We start from the raw sequence: 15659 nt of genomic DNA, 5'->3' as shown, positions 1-15659 counted from the left end.
AGCATTCTTTACCTTCTCCGATTTGTTCCCGTTTGGGGTAGACTAGCTGTTTCACTGGGTTGTGGGATAAGGCAGCAGGGTCAGTGAGGAGATGCCAGTCCAAAGCTGGAGTGGAGACATTCCCCAGAGAACAGCTGCTGTCAAAGGGACCCAGCAGAGAAGGTGGGAGAGGAAAGGGGGAACAGAGGAAGAAAGGGTGAGGCACAAACAAAAGCAGTCAGAGAAAAGGTGGGGGTGGTGAATAGAACAGAGGAAGATAGATTGGGTGGATCTGTCAGGGAAGAAGGGAAAAGGGGAAGAGCGGCTTTGACACTCATGACAACTGGGAACAGAAGGGTGGAGTCTGCAAAAGCAGATGACCGCATTGAGACGGGACTGAAGCAAAAGCCTTACAAACAGGGCTGAGGGGGCACCCCAGAGAGCTGAGGCAATGTTGTAAGACAACCCATTAATTCTCATTAGACTTAACTGTTGTGATTTAACATTTATGGCTTGCCCATCAATGTGGGCACCTTAGTACATAAATGCCATTTGCCACTAAGGCTGGGTGTCGTTAAAAAAAACAAGGCTGGTCTAATTAGACCTTTTCCCTGGACAGTTCTTGAAATCCTGGGATTAAAACCATTTATCTTTCACATAACCCCCCCCCCCAACACACACACACACACACACACACACACACACACACACACACAGCCAACTGAATTGTCCACATACTTTTGCAGATATTAATAAAGCAAAAACAAAACCATAATCCTGCCAAGGATACTGCACGTATGTCACACCTATGGAGTTGGTAGAGCCAACCTGGTGACACACTCTAGTGTTTCTGTGAGATGTGACCCTTGCCTACTTTGCAGAAGCAACACGAACGACTCCTTACCTCACTGAGCTGAAAAATAATCCACATGGAGAATTGGGAGAAGGTCACAAGGACAGGGAGGCATCCTGTGATTTGTCAAAATTTAAGTACCTAAGCTGCTTCTCTATTCAAAAGAACACCCTCAATGAGTTTAGCGATGAGTTTAGCAAGCTGCTCTACTACCAGGGTGGCAGGTATATGAGATGACCAGCCAATAAAGTATTTATTCTGTGCCTCAGTAACAATGGATCCAGTTAATTTTTAACTGTTGTGGCTGACAAGCAGGTTGTACAGGAGTAGTGGAGACACGATCCTTGACTTTCAAATGAAAAAGAATATTCTTCCAATTGTGCGCTCTCTGTAGAGGGTTGCCTTTCTGAGAAATGTGAACAACTCCAAAAGTTTGATACCCCCATTCCATCCAGGCTCTTCACCAATACCCAACATCCCACTTCCTCCCTCCCAAACTAAACCTCGTGTCTGTAGTGTTATATGAGGATTTGAAAGGAGCAGGAGAGTGTCATTTCCAAGTAAAAGGTGAACCCGCTGGCACCTCCAATCACTTATTCCACCAATGTGTTTCAGACATTTACTGTGAGCAGGGCACTACAGTGAGAACAACAGATACGTCCTCTCCTATAATGTCTGCTGTAACCTTATAAGGCAACTGTAAGTGTCCCAGTGCAGAGCCAAGGAAACCAAGGCTTAAAGGGTAACCACAGATTGTAGCAGAGTGATTTTGACAGCTGCCCACACCCTTGAGTTCAAGGTCTATGATTTCAAAGCCCAACGTGGGACTATGATTTATGAACTAAGAGACCATCCTTGGCCTCAGGCCACTGACTTCAGGCTGCAGGGACATGACATAGTACAGTGGTTACAAATGTAGGCTCTGCTACACAAAGAATAATTTCAGATCCAATTCCCAATTACTACTTACTAGCCATGTAATGTTGGGCAAGTTACTTAATCTCTCTGAGCCTTGTTTTCCTACCTATGAATGATAATAGTGCCAAACTCATTGGGCTATTGTAAGGATTAACTGACATAATATTATAAAGTGACATCGTGCACACCCCACACATGTCAAACTTGGATGTTTTTAAGGAAGCGGGCCCCTGAAATTCCAGGTGAGAAAATCTAAAGGGCATTGCCAGGGTGAAGGTGCTAGAAGGAAACCAGTGTAGCCCCATCATGGAGGTCAGAACATAGACTAGACTAAGTCCTGAAGGGCATATAGGAGTCAGAAAAAAGCGTGGGGAGAATGGCATCCCAAGCAGAGATAGAAGCATTTGACATCTGGATTTAAATGTATTAATCAAGCCAAGTTCTCTTAGAGGAATCCATTTCTTTGTGGAACATTCCAGGGATCCTAGGTAGAAACAAGCACTTCACATCAAGCATCCCATCCTGTGCGAGCTCCACCCCTGAGCTAAGGCTCAGAGTGGCTAGGAAAGTGCCCCTTCACCTCATAAGAAGCTCGCATCTCAGTGCTAGGAAAGCTGCTGAGGGTAGGCTTTGACTGGGGAGGACGGGGTCGGGGGACATCTGAGAGGTGATGGAGGGGCACAAGCAGCTGAGGACAGACTCTCAGGGCCACACTTGAGGAAATGGTCTCCTTAAGCAGCATCAGAACCCTCACCTAGACCTTGTCTCCTTTCCTTTCTCATGTGGGACCAGTGACACCTCCTCTACCCTCCACCCTCCACAGATAGGGCTTTTGGAGCAGGAAGAGTTTAAAACAATGCCCCACCTGTGGGTTGGTGAGGTTCAGGACTGACTCAACACATGGTCTGTCCGTGTCAGGCCAGCATTCCAGAGCAGCAGCGATCCAGGGGTGCTGGGTCAGGGTCGAGCTTTAGTTAGACAGACATGGACTCTTCAATTTGTCCCATCCCCAACAACCTGCTTCACTCACTCACATGACCTACACTTGAACGAGGTGTGTTCTCTTAGAGTCCTAGAGTGAGCTGGACTTCACTTCAGAATCTTCAGTGATGCACTGATCATTAGAGCTGGACCCTTAGAGATCAGCTGACTCGGGCACTCAGGTCTCATGGCCTGACAGGGCTCAACAGTTTTGAGGCGGGGACTAGACACCTGTGTTTTCAACGTTCTTCCCAGGTGATTCTGATGTACAAGAATCAAATCCACCTTCCTCATACCATATAGTCAGACGGGAATGTGGCCACATTGGTGGCTAATATATTGAACTCTGCCTATAGTGACAGGTGAACAGGGGCCCTGAGCTCCCCAAGGCCCCTCCCCACTCCTGCCCTTTCTCGCCATTTTCCCCATCGTCCAACTGCTAAAGGGCTCAGGCCAGGTGCAGCTAAGACCTTCAGCGATAAAGGCCTTTTTCATTCTCATTGGCTAGTGACTACACCATACTGGTTGTTATGTATCTCCACTGTTACCCTGTTATACAGAAAGAACATGGCCCAGAGAGGTCCCTCAGATATTGGGAGCACTCTTTCCTCCCCAAATCCTAGCCACTGTCCAGCTCCCTGACAATCACTTCCATCAAGGCCGTTGGCTTAGGAAAGGCGCATACTTAGAGGGCGGGCAGTTCCTTGCTCACCGCTCTACCTTTTTCGCCAAACATCTTCATAGGTACAAGCAATGCTCGTTAGCTTCCCAGCTCCTCTGGCATCAACCGGGCAGTCAGGGAAGTCATTTGTTTCAGTACGATGAGCAGACATGATCCTCATCCGCTCGCTCGCCTCTGCCCATACAGACCAGCCTCACAGCCCCTGGACTCCCTTCCCAGGAAGTAAACAGCTGTGGCAGGCAGGGGAGCGGCGTCCTATCAAGTCTCCCCACTGGGAGCAAGTGCTGAGCAAGCTAGGCTATCCCAGGGCCGGCAGCTGCTGCCACGGGTGCTTCTCTTGTTTTGTCTTGACAGTCAAGACCCCAGTTGTGCCTTTGGCGAAGAGAAGGGAGTGTTAGCACTTCCAGCAACCTCTCAGGTGACCATGAATGACAGTCACTGGGGGAATGCATCTGGCAGGCAAGACCAAATCAGAGGAGTTAACTCCAAAGATCCTTTCCAGCGGGTTGGTGTCCCTGAGAATAAATCTTACAAGGACATTCTGCTTGAAATAGAACAATGTTAAATGAGCAAGCCATCTGTTTGCCAGGCCATAGTATTGTGTCCTAGACCACAGCAGAAACAAAATGTTCTCAGGAAGCCCTTCTGCTTACTGACCTCCACTTTGACAAATAAAACACAGCAGAGGTGGGACCAAAGGTGACAAGGCGGGGGGGGGGGGGGGGGGGGGAAGGGCGGGAGAGGGAGCGCTGCAGATTCACCTGTACATTCATTCAGTAACAATCATCCACCACTCACTCTGAGTCAGGCTCTGTGAAACACAGTGGGGATTCAGGGGTTCAAAAGAGAGAGAAAATATATGTTGGCCTCACAGAGTGCTGTTTCTTATTAATTTTACTGGGTTTGAGGACTCCTTTCTGCCTTCTCCCTTTATTAAATTAAATGGTATGTGTGTGTGTCTCTCTCTCATACACACACACACACGTACATATAAATGGCTGATCATAAAACAGATAACCATATACCTACCATCAACTTTTGTTAAAAAAAAAAAAATCATTATCAATCCCATTGAAGCCTGCTGTGTGCTTCATCTAACCTCACTCCTTCTTCCCCTCCTCCCCACTTCTATCACAACCACTATCCAGAACTCGGAGCTCATCATTCCTTTGGGAGCTTTCCACACGTGTACCATATGGAATTTTCAGTGCCGCTCATAGATCTGCTCAGTAAACACTAGTCATAGCGGTTATTACAACCTGAGGCCACAGATACCCTGCTGAATATTTGAACTCCCATCTGGCTTCTGTCACTAGGATTCTAAGGCTTTGGGTCATGGCTGGGAATTGAGATTTTGATGTACAGCATGTCAGGTTTTAAGAAGTTCTAGTTTAGAGGGATTTTTATAAGAACTGTTCCCAGTACAGCTGTTTACAGAGAGACCTTGCTGCACCCAAATAGCGAAAATATGGGTTGTGGCTGTGGCCAAATGGTTTGAGTACAGGACTTTCCAGGCAGCTCTCCTCTGGGCCCTGCCTGGCACCCCTGGGGAGCCACCTGCAGAAACCAGAAGCAGGTCCTCAGAGTCTGATACTAAAACAGATCTGGCTGCTCCTGCTGCTGAAAAACCCTCACAACCACTTTGTGAAGTCTACAGGGAAAAGCTATTTGTGTCCCCTGACTACAGATCAAGAAACTGAGACTCGGAATGTTTCAATGCTGCAAGGTTGCATAATTAGTTTAGGATAGGAGGGAGACCAAAAAAAAAAAAAAAAAAAAAAGTGTCTATGACTTTCCATTCAGCAATAATTGTCACCATTTACTGAGCACCTACTATGTATCAAGAACTTTACATGCTTTATACCATGTAATTCCATCCAACCCTATGAGGGGAGGTGTTGCATTATCCCATCTTAGAGATTACCATTAAGGCTCAGAGGTCAAATGACCCGTCCAAGGCAAAAAGGACTGGAACCCAGCACTCTAATCCCAAACCTTAATCTTAAATCACCACGTCCCTCTTATTCAGTGGCAACAAGTAGCACACAACATGGATGAGACTGGAGAGGATGGACAAATGGACATGTGCTTCTGAAAAATGGGGATGAGGACAGGGTCGGGGTCAGGGTCAGGGGATAGCTTAACTCAGAAGGTCAGGCCCTCCAAGAGAAAAACTGTAAGGGTCTTGCCATCAAGAAGCAGGGGTGGGAAGGAAGGTAACTGAGGGTGCTCTGAACAGAATATCCAAGAAGCAAATGTACCCCTGCTACAAGGGCAGCCAGATACAGCCAAACAACTTTAAAAAGAACCGAAGCTTACAATGTGGTTCTGCATCGTTGACGTCAAAACACGATAATCATTTTGCATCCCCTAGACCCCTCCCTCTTCATGAGTTTATTTCTGGTTTTGCCTGCCCTCACTCTAAATGGCACAAGCAGAGACCCTGAAGATGGGGGTATGACCTCCAAAATGATCTTCCACTTTCACCTGCTCTATGGGAACAAGAGGGCTCCAAAGCAAGAACATCTTCCAGCGCTCCATGCTGATATTCATCCAAAGTTCAAAGGCGATCGCTTTCAGGGGTAAATACACACCCACAGATGCAAGCTAATTATGCAAATAGGGTCGCTGCTGGATGGACAAGAACTATGGCCCAGTAAGAACTAAAAGGATGCTAGCCAAGACCCAGGGAGAAAGGCAAAGGGCATTTGCAAAAGCCATTTTGTGTGTCCTCCGTTAATGCTATTAGAATCAATGGTAGCTTGACCGACTGGCTTGATGAAGGACATTTGTGATGTCAGAGTTCGATTGCTGTAGGTCACACATGCCCTGGAGGTCAGAGCCGTCCTGATGCCACCACCATGAAAACAGCGACTCCCTGCACCACCCAAGAGGATCGTGACAGCTAGTGGCATTCAGCAGACTGCATCTAAAAATAAGGAGTGGGGCGCCTGGGTGGCGCAGTCGGTTAAGCGTCCGACTTCAGCCAGGTCACGATCTCGCGGTCCGTGAGTTCGAGCCCCGCGTCAGGCTCTGGGCTGATGGCTCGGAGCCTGGAGCCTGTTTCCGATTCTGTGTCTCCCTCTCTCTCTGCCCCTCCCCCGTTCATGCTCTGTCTCTCTCTGTCTCAAAAATAAATAAAAAACGTTGAAAAAAAAAAATTTAAAAAAAAAAAAAATAAAAAAAAATAAAAATAAGGAGGCAGCAAAAATACGTGGGGGGGCCAAAGAGAAATTCAAATATGGTCTTCAGAGGGTTGTACCTGCCCCTGATTCCTGACCCTTCCCTATTCCCAGTTTCCTGGGGAGATGTTTTGCATCTCTGTCAAGAAAAAAGTGGAAAAAATTTCACTGCATGAAGAGGACATGTCAGGCACAGCTCAAGAGAGAGAAGCACCAGCTTCCATGACGAGGAACAGAGCAGTCAGAGGTTGGAAGGGAGTTTCAGATATCAGAACCACATTTCCAAATGGCCCATTCTGCACATTCTATTTATAAACTGAGTTCTTTTTTAAGCGTAGGCTGTTTTTACATGTTGGCAATTTTGAGAACCTAGGTTTCTTTATCATGGAGACTTCAAACAAAGGACTAGATTTTAAAGCTTTGGTCAACCAGGATTTGGGAGTAGCTATACCAGCTATGTTCCCAATCCACTAGAACTTTTACAAGATATGGAAAATCATATAATAGCTCATGTGATGGGTTCTGGAATCAAATCCTAAGGGGTTTCATCCCAGCTTTGTCCCTTTCCAGTTATGTTTCCTTTGGCAAATGACTAAACAAAGTTGGGCAGTTATGACATCTCCCCAAACCTGTTTGCTTGCCTGTGAAATGGGGATCAGAACCTCCACCTCGTGGGGTTCTCAGCAGGATTAAACAAAATCATGCACTGATCATGGTATGGGGTACACTGAAGTGTTTAATAAGCGGCGGGGAGTACCGAGAAATGGATATGGAGGCACAACCCCACATCAGAGAGCACAGGAAAAAATGAGGCTCGAAAGTACAGACAGAAGTGGGAGGGGGGCAACCAGGGCAGGTTTCGGACATCGGGGAGCTTCAGTGAGGAGAAACACATTCTGAGAGATGCTAGCACCGAGGAGTGTCATGTGCAGAGAAAACATCTGGGCTCTGGAATCCCAAGTCCCTGTGTTCAAGTCCCGGTCTCCTTGGCTCTCTGATCTGGGACCAAGCTAACTAACCCCTGAAGAGTGGAAACAACCATGAGCACTTCAGAGGGTTACTGGCAACGTCGACTGAGCCGGGGAGGCCAGGTGCTGGCATGCACAAGGACCCCTACAAGTGGTGGTTGCTGGAGGAGTTTGCAGGCTTGAAAGCAGGGGAGCAGGAGAAATGCTAAGTGTAAGACACAATCTCATGAGCTGCCATTCATTACATGTGTACTGAATGCCAGGTACTGAGCTAACCCCTCAGAGGGTGACTTACAAGGGCGGTTAAGAGCCCAGCAAGTTAGGTGCCCGGATTCAAATCTAGGCTCTGTGTTTCCTCCCTGTGTCACTGTGGGCAAGACACTGAATCTCGCCAGCCTTTAGTCCCCTTGCTCGTAAAGGGCAGGCGGCAAGGGTGCGTTCCCTGAGCAGTGTGGCGAGGAGCAAACAGGAGAATGGACACAAGTCACGAGCACAGGGCCCGACACATAGTGCTTGTGGTGTTAGCTGTCATTAGTATTGACATGTGTGTGGCTCACGTAGCCCTCACAACAGTTCAGGAGCTAAGTGTTAGTATCTTCTGTTCACTCAAACAGCTGAGGCTCAGAGGGTAAATCACTTGGCTAAGGTCACATTAAGGAAGCCACGGGACTGGTTTCGTAAAACTAGAAAGCCCGGATTTTTGTTCTCTTTACTTTTTAGGTAAGCTGGTAAATGGCCCAGGGTTGAGGCAATATGACAGTTACTTTAAATGCACCTTATGCCATAACCCTCATCAGTCTTTTTTCTTCTGATTGCCCCCCATGACCTCACCTCCTCACCTGGAGACGGTGTAAGGTGTAGGGTCCTCTGTGACCCCAAGCACAGCCGGTGGAAGCATCTGTGGGGACCTGCAGGTTCACGAGGTGGCCAGGGTTTATGAAATGTCCATTCTGATTTGCAAGTAGGTCTGACACAGACATGCTTCCAGCTGGCTGTGATTTCGATAAAAACCCCTCCTCCTTGGTGCCAATTAGCAGACATGAAATGTCCCTGGCACACTTTGTAATTCAGAAAATGTATGTGCTGATTAGTTAATCTCCTGCTGGACACACCATTATGACCAAGGGGCTGCAGGCCAGCATCCTGCCCTCGCCCCATCTCCATTTAAAGGCACAGAATGTTTTCCTCCTGAGTAGAAACCACTGTCCCCTCATTCATTTATTTCCATCCAACAAATATTGAATGGGTACCTACCATGTGCAGTTTTGTTCCATACAGTTGGGATATGGCAGTGAACGGTGCAAGGAAAGTCCCTGCCTTCGCGAAGGGGAGTGAATGATAAACAACTAAATACACAGGACTGTTTCCATAGCACAGATGTTACGAAGGACACAAAATGATCCGACAAAGAACAGCTGAGAGGGACAAGCTACATTAGGTAGAGTGGCCAGGAAAGATTTCTTCAAGGAGGTGACATGGGAGCTGAGACTGAAGGCTAAGAAGGATCCAGACACACAGTGTGGCAATAAATGTGCCTCGAACCAACAATGGAAGAATAGATACTTCCTCTTTGTTCCTGCCAAGAAGGACCCTCACAGGAAGGTTGAACTCAGTGAGATGCCACAAGCATAGAGGCAAGTGCCGGCCTCTCTAAGCCCTGTGCCCCATCTCGAAGATGGGGTGCTGGGCCTGTACACTACATTGCAGGACTACAGGATCAGAACACCTTCCAAGGGGCCTCACACTCGCAGCTCTTTAAGCAATGACCACACAGCAAGCAAAAGCAATCTGTCATTTTTTTTAGAAGCAGTCAGAATGGCTGTTTGGAATTGTGTAGTCCAGGCCTGTCATCTGCTTTGTTATCATTAGGACATTCTGACTGAATTTCCACGTCCACTTACTCAGAAAATATTGCTCTGTTGTGAGTGTCCCTCCCCACTGCCACCACCTCCTTCCTCTGCTCCTCCCCCACTCCAACCCCAATCTTGCTCAGAGCAGTTAAGAGCTCAGGCTATACTTCCAAACGTGGGAGACAATCCATCACCCACAACCCCGCAGAGAGAGAGAAAGAGAGAGAAAAGAACCATTGGCTCAGTTGTGATCATGTGATGTTGGGCATCACATTCTACTCCTATTACAAGACATACCTCGTTTGTCAAATTAAAATTTATTAGAAAGGTTTGCTTGTCTTGCAGAACACTCGCAGAACAAGTTACACGCAATCCAGGGTTTTACTGTACATTCTTTGCATTAAAGGACTCTCCTTACGACCCACTCAGGAACACACTATGGCTCACTGACTGTGAGATCACATCCTGGATCAGATCCAACTTCTGTACCTGAATTTCCTCACTAAAAGGAGGATCACACAGTGAAAACCAAACAAACAAGCCCAGGCTATAGGACTGGAACACTTGAGTCGTATCTCAGGTGTGACTGTGTGACTTTGGGCAAGTGGCTTCACTTCTCAGAGTCTTAATTTTCTCATCTATATGATGGAGGCCATCTCACCAACAACCAGATAAAGTAAACACTAAGCTATTATTATCCTTATTTTTCGAAAGTGTGTAAAACCCTAACAACTCGACTTAGAGAATGGAGATTTAAGTCTTTAAGGCAAAAGAAACTCAAGCAATGAGCGGAGCAAGGAGCCAGTTTAATGATCTGTATCCACCTGTGGCATTTTCCGTTCTTTGGGATAAGAAGCAGCATCACAATCAACAGCGTTCAAGAGGGCCCTTAATTTATAATACTTTGGTGCCAATAATCATAGAACACCTGCTACGTGCCAGACACTGTTCTACGTGCTTTACTTACATGTACCGATTTAAACATCCCACTACGACCGTACAATGTAAGCACTATTACTATCCCCATTTTACAGATAAAGAAACTAAGACCTAGAGACAATAAGTAACTTCCACAGGGCCACAGAGCTAGGAATCTGTGGGGTTCAGGAATAAACCCAGGCAGCCTGACTCCAGTCTCTTCTGCTTACAGCTTGCCACCTCATTTAAGATGAAACCCAAAAGCCTTCCTAAAGACATCAGGGTTTTCTACTTCAAATAGATTTGTCTTCTGAGTGCTCAGTCCACAAAGAATTATTACCTGCCTAATCCTGAAACCCCAGGCCTGTAGACACAGCACTAATAAGAGCTCCCACCCAGTGCTACACAACGCCAGCCATAGGTACATTCACACCTCCTACCACTTGATGGGATTTTCGGGTGCCTGTTAAAATGTCAGTGGATCTTAGAGTTGAAGTCCTTTCCACATCATTTACCACAACCTGGAAGGTCAGATTCACATGGCAGTCAGCCTTCCCTTGGCAGTTACCTTCCTCAGCCCGGGAGGGCCCCGCACTCCCTCTCAGAAATGCTACATCACAATAAATGTACTCAAAAGAGCAGACAAACCACCACTACTCCCTTGGGACCCAGATGCGGTTATCTCAAATAACCTTACCTTCAGTCTCCAAGGGACAGACTCCAGCTGCTGACTCTGGGCTGATCTGCAGATGAGACCGTCCATTTCCAGACCCAAGTGATATTAACGCATCTCCAAAGGCATGTGCCCAGCACTAGCGCTGGCACCAATTTAGGCAGAGGGAAGACAAGCAGGATATATCCAACACAGGTGCCTTCTCTTTTAAGGGCTAACAGTCATGAAGGGCAGGATAAAACTGCCTATGTTTGGTGGTATAGAGTGAAGAGAGCCTAATTCGAAATCCGGGGGAATTTACTGGTATGGTGGGGTGCAGAAAGCATCCTAGTAATCGCCGACTTTGTGTTCATGCCTGCTTCTCCTGCTGAACGGAAACAGACACGTGGAGACTCCCACAGCTCCTACTTGCTGTTGTGCTGAACGGAGCACGTCAGCAAACGAGGAAGCGCCACGTTCCTTTTTGCAGGCCCTGAGAGCTCAGAGCAGCTCGGTGTTGAACCCAAGCGTGACTGCCTGCCGGAAAGCTCGGGGTTCTTCAGTGCTGACTCTGTAGCGATGGATCAGAACTCTGCCTTTGGAGAGTGAGGGTTAGGGGAAGACTCCCCAAAATCAGTGTTTCCCATAAACCCCTCGCAAGATCAGTCCCACACCCTCCTGCAAAGAATGAGGCTGGGATCATCATGAAAGTTTCCCCAAAGAGAAAACTGGTCTGTTAAATCAGCTCGAGTCCTCGGAGAGGAAAGAAATTGGCCAAGAGATGGAAAAGTCTCTCTCCTGCTCCTTTCCTGTTTTACTGGATTTTCATAGGAACTCACTCACGGACAAAGCGTGAGGCTGTCTTTCAGAAGGCAAGTCTTTCTAAATGTTATTGGACCAATTTCCCATCATCCTTTTGGCTTTCTCCTGCCCCCTTCAGCAGGATCAGCTGGAACTTCATCTGCACCCAGGAGGGCCAGGAGCCAGTTCCTGCTGGGATGAGCATTCAAACCACCTGCACAGGGGCAGCCCGGGGTATTGCCCAGGTGCCCCACATTTCTCTTCGCTTTCTTTTAATCTGGAGCAGTTCTTCAAGATTCACCACCTTCTGGTGTGCCTGGGTGGTTCAGTGAGCTGAGCGTCTTGACTCTTGATTTCAGCTCAGGTTGTTATCTCATAGTTTGTGGGATCAAGCCCCACCTCAGCCTCCATGCTAGCAGCACAGAAGCTGCTTGGGATTCTGTCTCCCCCTCTCTCTGTCCATCCCTCACTCATGCTCTCAGTCTCTCAAAATAAATAAATGAACTTAAGAAAAATTCACTGCCTTTCATGCCCTTGGCATTTTTAAGAATAGAGGCCTTTTATTCTATAGAATTTCTCTGAGTTGGGGTTTGTCTGATATTCCTCCATCATTAGACTCAGATTATTCATTTTTGTCAGTAACAAAATAATCCTCAGCATCAGATAGAAATGCCTGAGTCCATGCTATATAAACATAAGGAAAAGCTCTTCCTTACAGTAGAGTGCCAACTACTAAATGTAAAAGGAGTGATGGAATTTTTTTAAAAAATTACCATTTGGCAACCACCACATTAATAATTGGTTCAGGTAAGAAACATCAACTGGTATTAAAATCAGTGGATGAAAGCTTGAAGAACTCAGAGTATTTCCTCACATGATACTTACTAATCACAGAGGGGAAAAGAGCAACTTCATAGTGGAGAAACCTGGTAGAGAACCACTGTAACCAAAGACCCCAGTTAGCATCTCCAGTAGTGGGGAAATAGACACCATGTACCTCCCAATACGATGAACTGAAGACACAACACCTCTTCTGGGAAATGACAAGACAGATTTCTGTCCAAAAGGCTTAAGAATTTTAAAGAACTATCATTCTCTCCAGGGTCCATTCACACACAATACATTCTGAAATCTTTTTCACCTTCACAGACCCGGTCTTGGTCATCTTCCCAGGAGGAGCTAGCAACAACCGGGATGCTGAAGAGCACAAATGATCTGCTGGGATGGAAACTGCTCAGTGGAGAGTTTGTGGACCACGTGATATTCCTTGGACATCAGGGATGGTACCGGAATACCAACAGGCTGGCCTCTGGGACAGAAGGGCAATAGGAGAAAGAACAAATCTGTCTTCATCCAGAGTATCCGTGGGTGGTGAGCCAGGATGGGGAACAGCACATGAGCCATGTTCTGTTCCAGGTTACAGCAGACTCCCACCTCTCCTGGTAGTCTGTTCTGTTGTCAAATCCAAGGTTTGTCTTGCCAGTTTCTCACACCTTGGCACCTCACTGACAAATGAGAAGACTAGACTTCAGGTTCCTTCCAGCTCTGTGACTGGCCTGTCTGTGCAGCTCACATTTGGAGCAGTGCAGGTAGGGGATGGTATCACATTCTCCTCTTGGATATTCAAGCCAGAGAAGCCAATGCTTCTTCACAACACCCCTAGCCTTCACCCCCTCTCCTGACTCCCACCAAGCTTCCTGTGTCCATCCACCATATCTTTGTTCTTTTCCATTCCAATTCCATGCTGTCTTTTCCCCCTGACACTCTCTGGTCCAGAGGATTTCTGTTCCAACATACTGATCAAAGAAATGAGGAATTGGTACATAAGGAATCTCAGAAGAAAATGATGATGTAATAATAGAGATACCACAGATTACAGTGCTCACAGTGAGGCTATTTCAAGTCTAAAGATATAAAAATCAATTATAACCATTCATTCTTTTCTGTTCAGAGTAAGTCATCCTAAAGGGCAAGTCACTAGAAGATCTTCTATGCCTGGTTTAAAAAAAAAAAAAACTCTAAAATACAAATTTTACATCCAATGTGGAGCTCGAACTCACAACCCTGAGGTCAAGAGTTGTATGGTCAGTCTACTGACTCCTCCAGCCAGGCACCCTGACCCTAAAATACAAATTTTAAATTGTCTCTGTTAACTGGAGAGAGACATGGCACAGATAAATGCAATTTGGAAATACCCTGAGACTCTGAGCTGTGCATTTTCATCTTCTCCTCTATCTTAAGACATCAGTGAGAATTTCTTCAAAGCACATTCTGCCCTGATTTTTAAAGACAATGACAAGAGCACAGCAGTATTTGGATATGTTGGTTGTTTTAGAGTTGAGAATTATTATGTTGCACTGAAACACCTGAGTCTTTCATCCAGCCCTCCTGGTAAGCAGGAGCAGGCATCAGCCAAACCGTGAGCAGAGTAAGGGATAGATTTTGTGGTTACAGAAATGGTTTCTTCTATGTGAAGGTGCCAAATGGAGGACTCAACCTAGCACCCATCTCCTAATTAAATGAATAACTTGGACTTTTTACCACAACCTACTCTCAGCCCTGGTGGAAAGTGGTAATAAGCAACAACATGCCCTGCTGTGTTGGCAGTATCTGCGAGGTGGTGAGTCCGAAGGCAAGAAGTAGGGAGAGACCACAGAGAGAATAGTACAGTGATGACATTGCCTTTCACACATGGTCAGTGATGCTGTTGCCAATTGTCCATCATCCCTTGTCTCCTAACTGCTATGACTAAATGTTAGTTCCATTTCCTCTGGAATGAGTTCAGGTTTGGTTGGCCCCTCTTTAGCCTCAGCAGCAAAGAATATAGAGATGCCACCTTCATATTCTGGAACTGACTTGTTACTACCATGAGGCCTTATAGCCCACAAATAAATAGGTTTCAGTGACTTCATTTTCCAAGGAAAGTCATAGAATGTCAGAGTTAGAAGGAATTTTACTTTCATAGATGATGTATGAAAAGGGAAGTATAGGCAAGCAGCCCATACGAAAGCAAGCTGCATAAACTGGGGGGTGGAGCAGGGTGGGGTGGGGGGAGGCGAACACACAGCATTACTCCTAATCCCCAGAAACCATTAGACCACATCAGCTCATTAAAGCCTTGTGTTCAGGAGCCTCTCATTCCTGTTTTCTTCTTACATTTTCTTTCTTCTTCCTCTCACGTTAACAGTGACAGGAAATCACCACTCCTAGTTTTTACACTGGTTGTTTTTTTAAGTCTCTGGGAACTTTCCGTGACTTATCAAGTGGAGGGTTTCATGAAAATTTAGCTCTTCCTCTGAACCTGCTTAGCCAATAGACCAAATACTTTTTTATTTTTATTTTTTTTTAATTTTTTTTAACGTTTATTTACTTTTGAGACAGAGAGAGACAGAGCATGAATGGGGGAGGGTCAGAGAGAGAGAGGGAGACACAGAATCTGAAACAGGCTCCAGGCTCTGAGCTGTCAGCACAGAGCCTGACGCAGGGCTCGAACTCACGAACCAAGAGATCATGACCTGAGCTGAAGTCGGATGCTTAACCGACTGAGCCACCCAGGCGCCCCAACCAAATACTTTTTTAAAACATCAAACAACAAATCTGATTTGTTCCCAGCCAAACCCAGAAGCTTAAGAAAAGTACCGCTGCCCTCCTGTCCCCCATTTCCTAAAGTTTTCATCTCTAGACTGTCAATCCCACCATATAGATTCCAAATAGTCATGGGCTGAAAAGCAGCATAAGGGATGGGGGAGGAGGTGAGAATGAATTAGGATGGCCAGAATGAGGTCAGCCCGGAAATTGACCCTCAAATAGTTTACTAACCACAGAGTCTGCGTTTCTTGTTTCTTATTACTATACATGGGTCCGGGGAGAGGGTG

The 15659-nt window shown here is 46.4% G+C and overlaps 1 protein-coding gene across 2 annotated transcripts in view; it reads left to right on the top strand.

The window, feature by feature from the left end:
- SH3RF2 (SH3 domain containing ring finger 2) overlaps positions 1–14636 on the top strand; it is a 128367-nt gene extending 113731 nt beyond the window's left edge. The window contains exon 11 of one of the 2 annotated variants that reach the window (XM_058732777.1): positions 12934–14636. The gene's annotated coding sequence lies outside the window, so the exon portion shown is untranslated. Of the gene's footprint in view, positions 1–3767; positions 3973–12933 lie in introns of those variants that run through there. The other variant, XM_058732790.1, reaches the window with a different exon arrangement.
- The last annotated feature ends 1023 nt before the right edge of the window (positions 14637–15659 follow it).

Source organism: Neofelis nebulosa, chromosome 1 (genome assembly GCF_028018385.1).
Source record: "Neofelis nebulosa isolate mNeoNeb1 chromosome 1, mNeoNeb1.pri, whole genome shotgun sequence".
In the NCBI taxonomy this organism is placed as follows: Eukaryota; Metazoa; Chordata; class Mammalia; order Carnivora; family Felidae; genus Neofelis; species Neofelis nebulosa.
The sequence above is the reverse complement of the archived record's forward strand: the minus strand, read 5'-3'. Positions and strand labels throughout refer to the sequence as shown.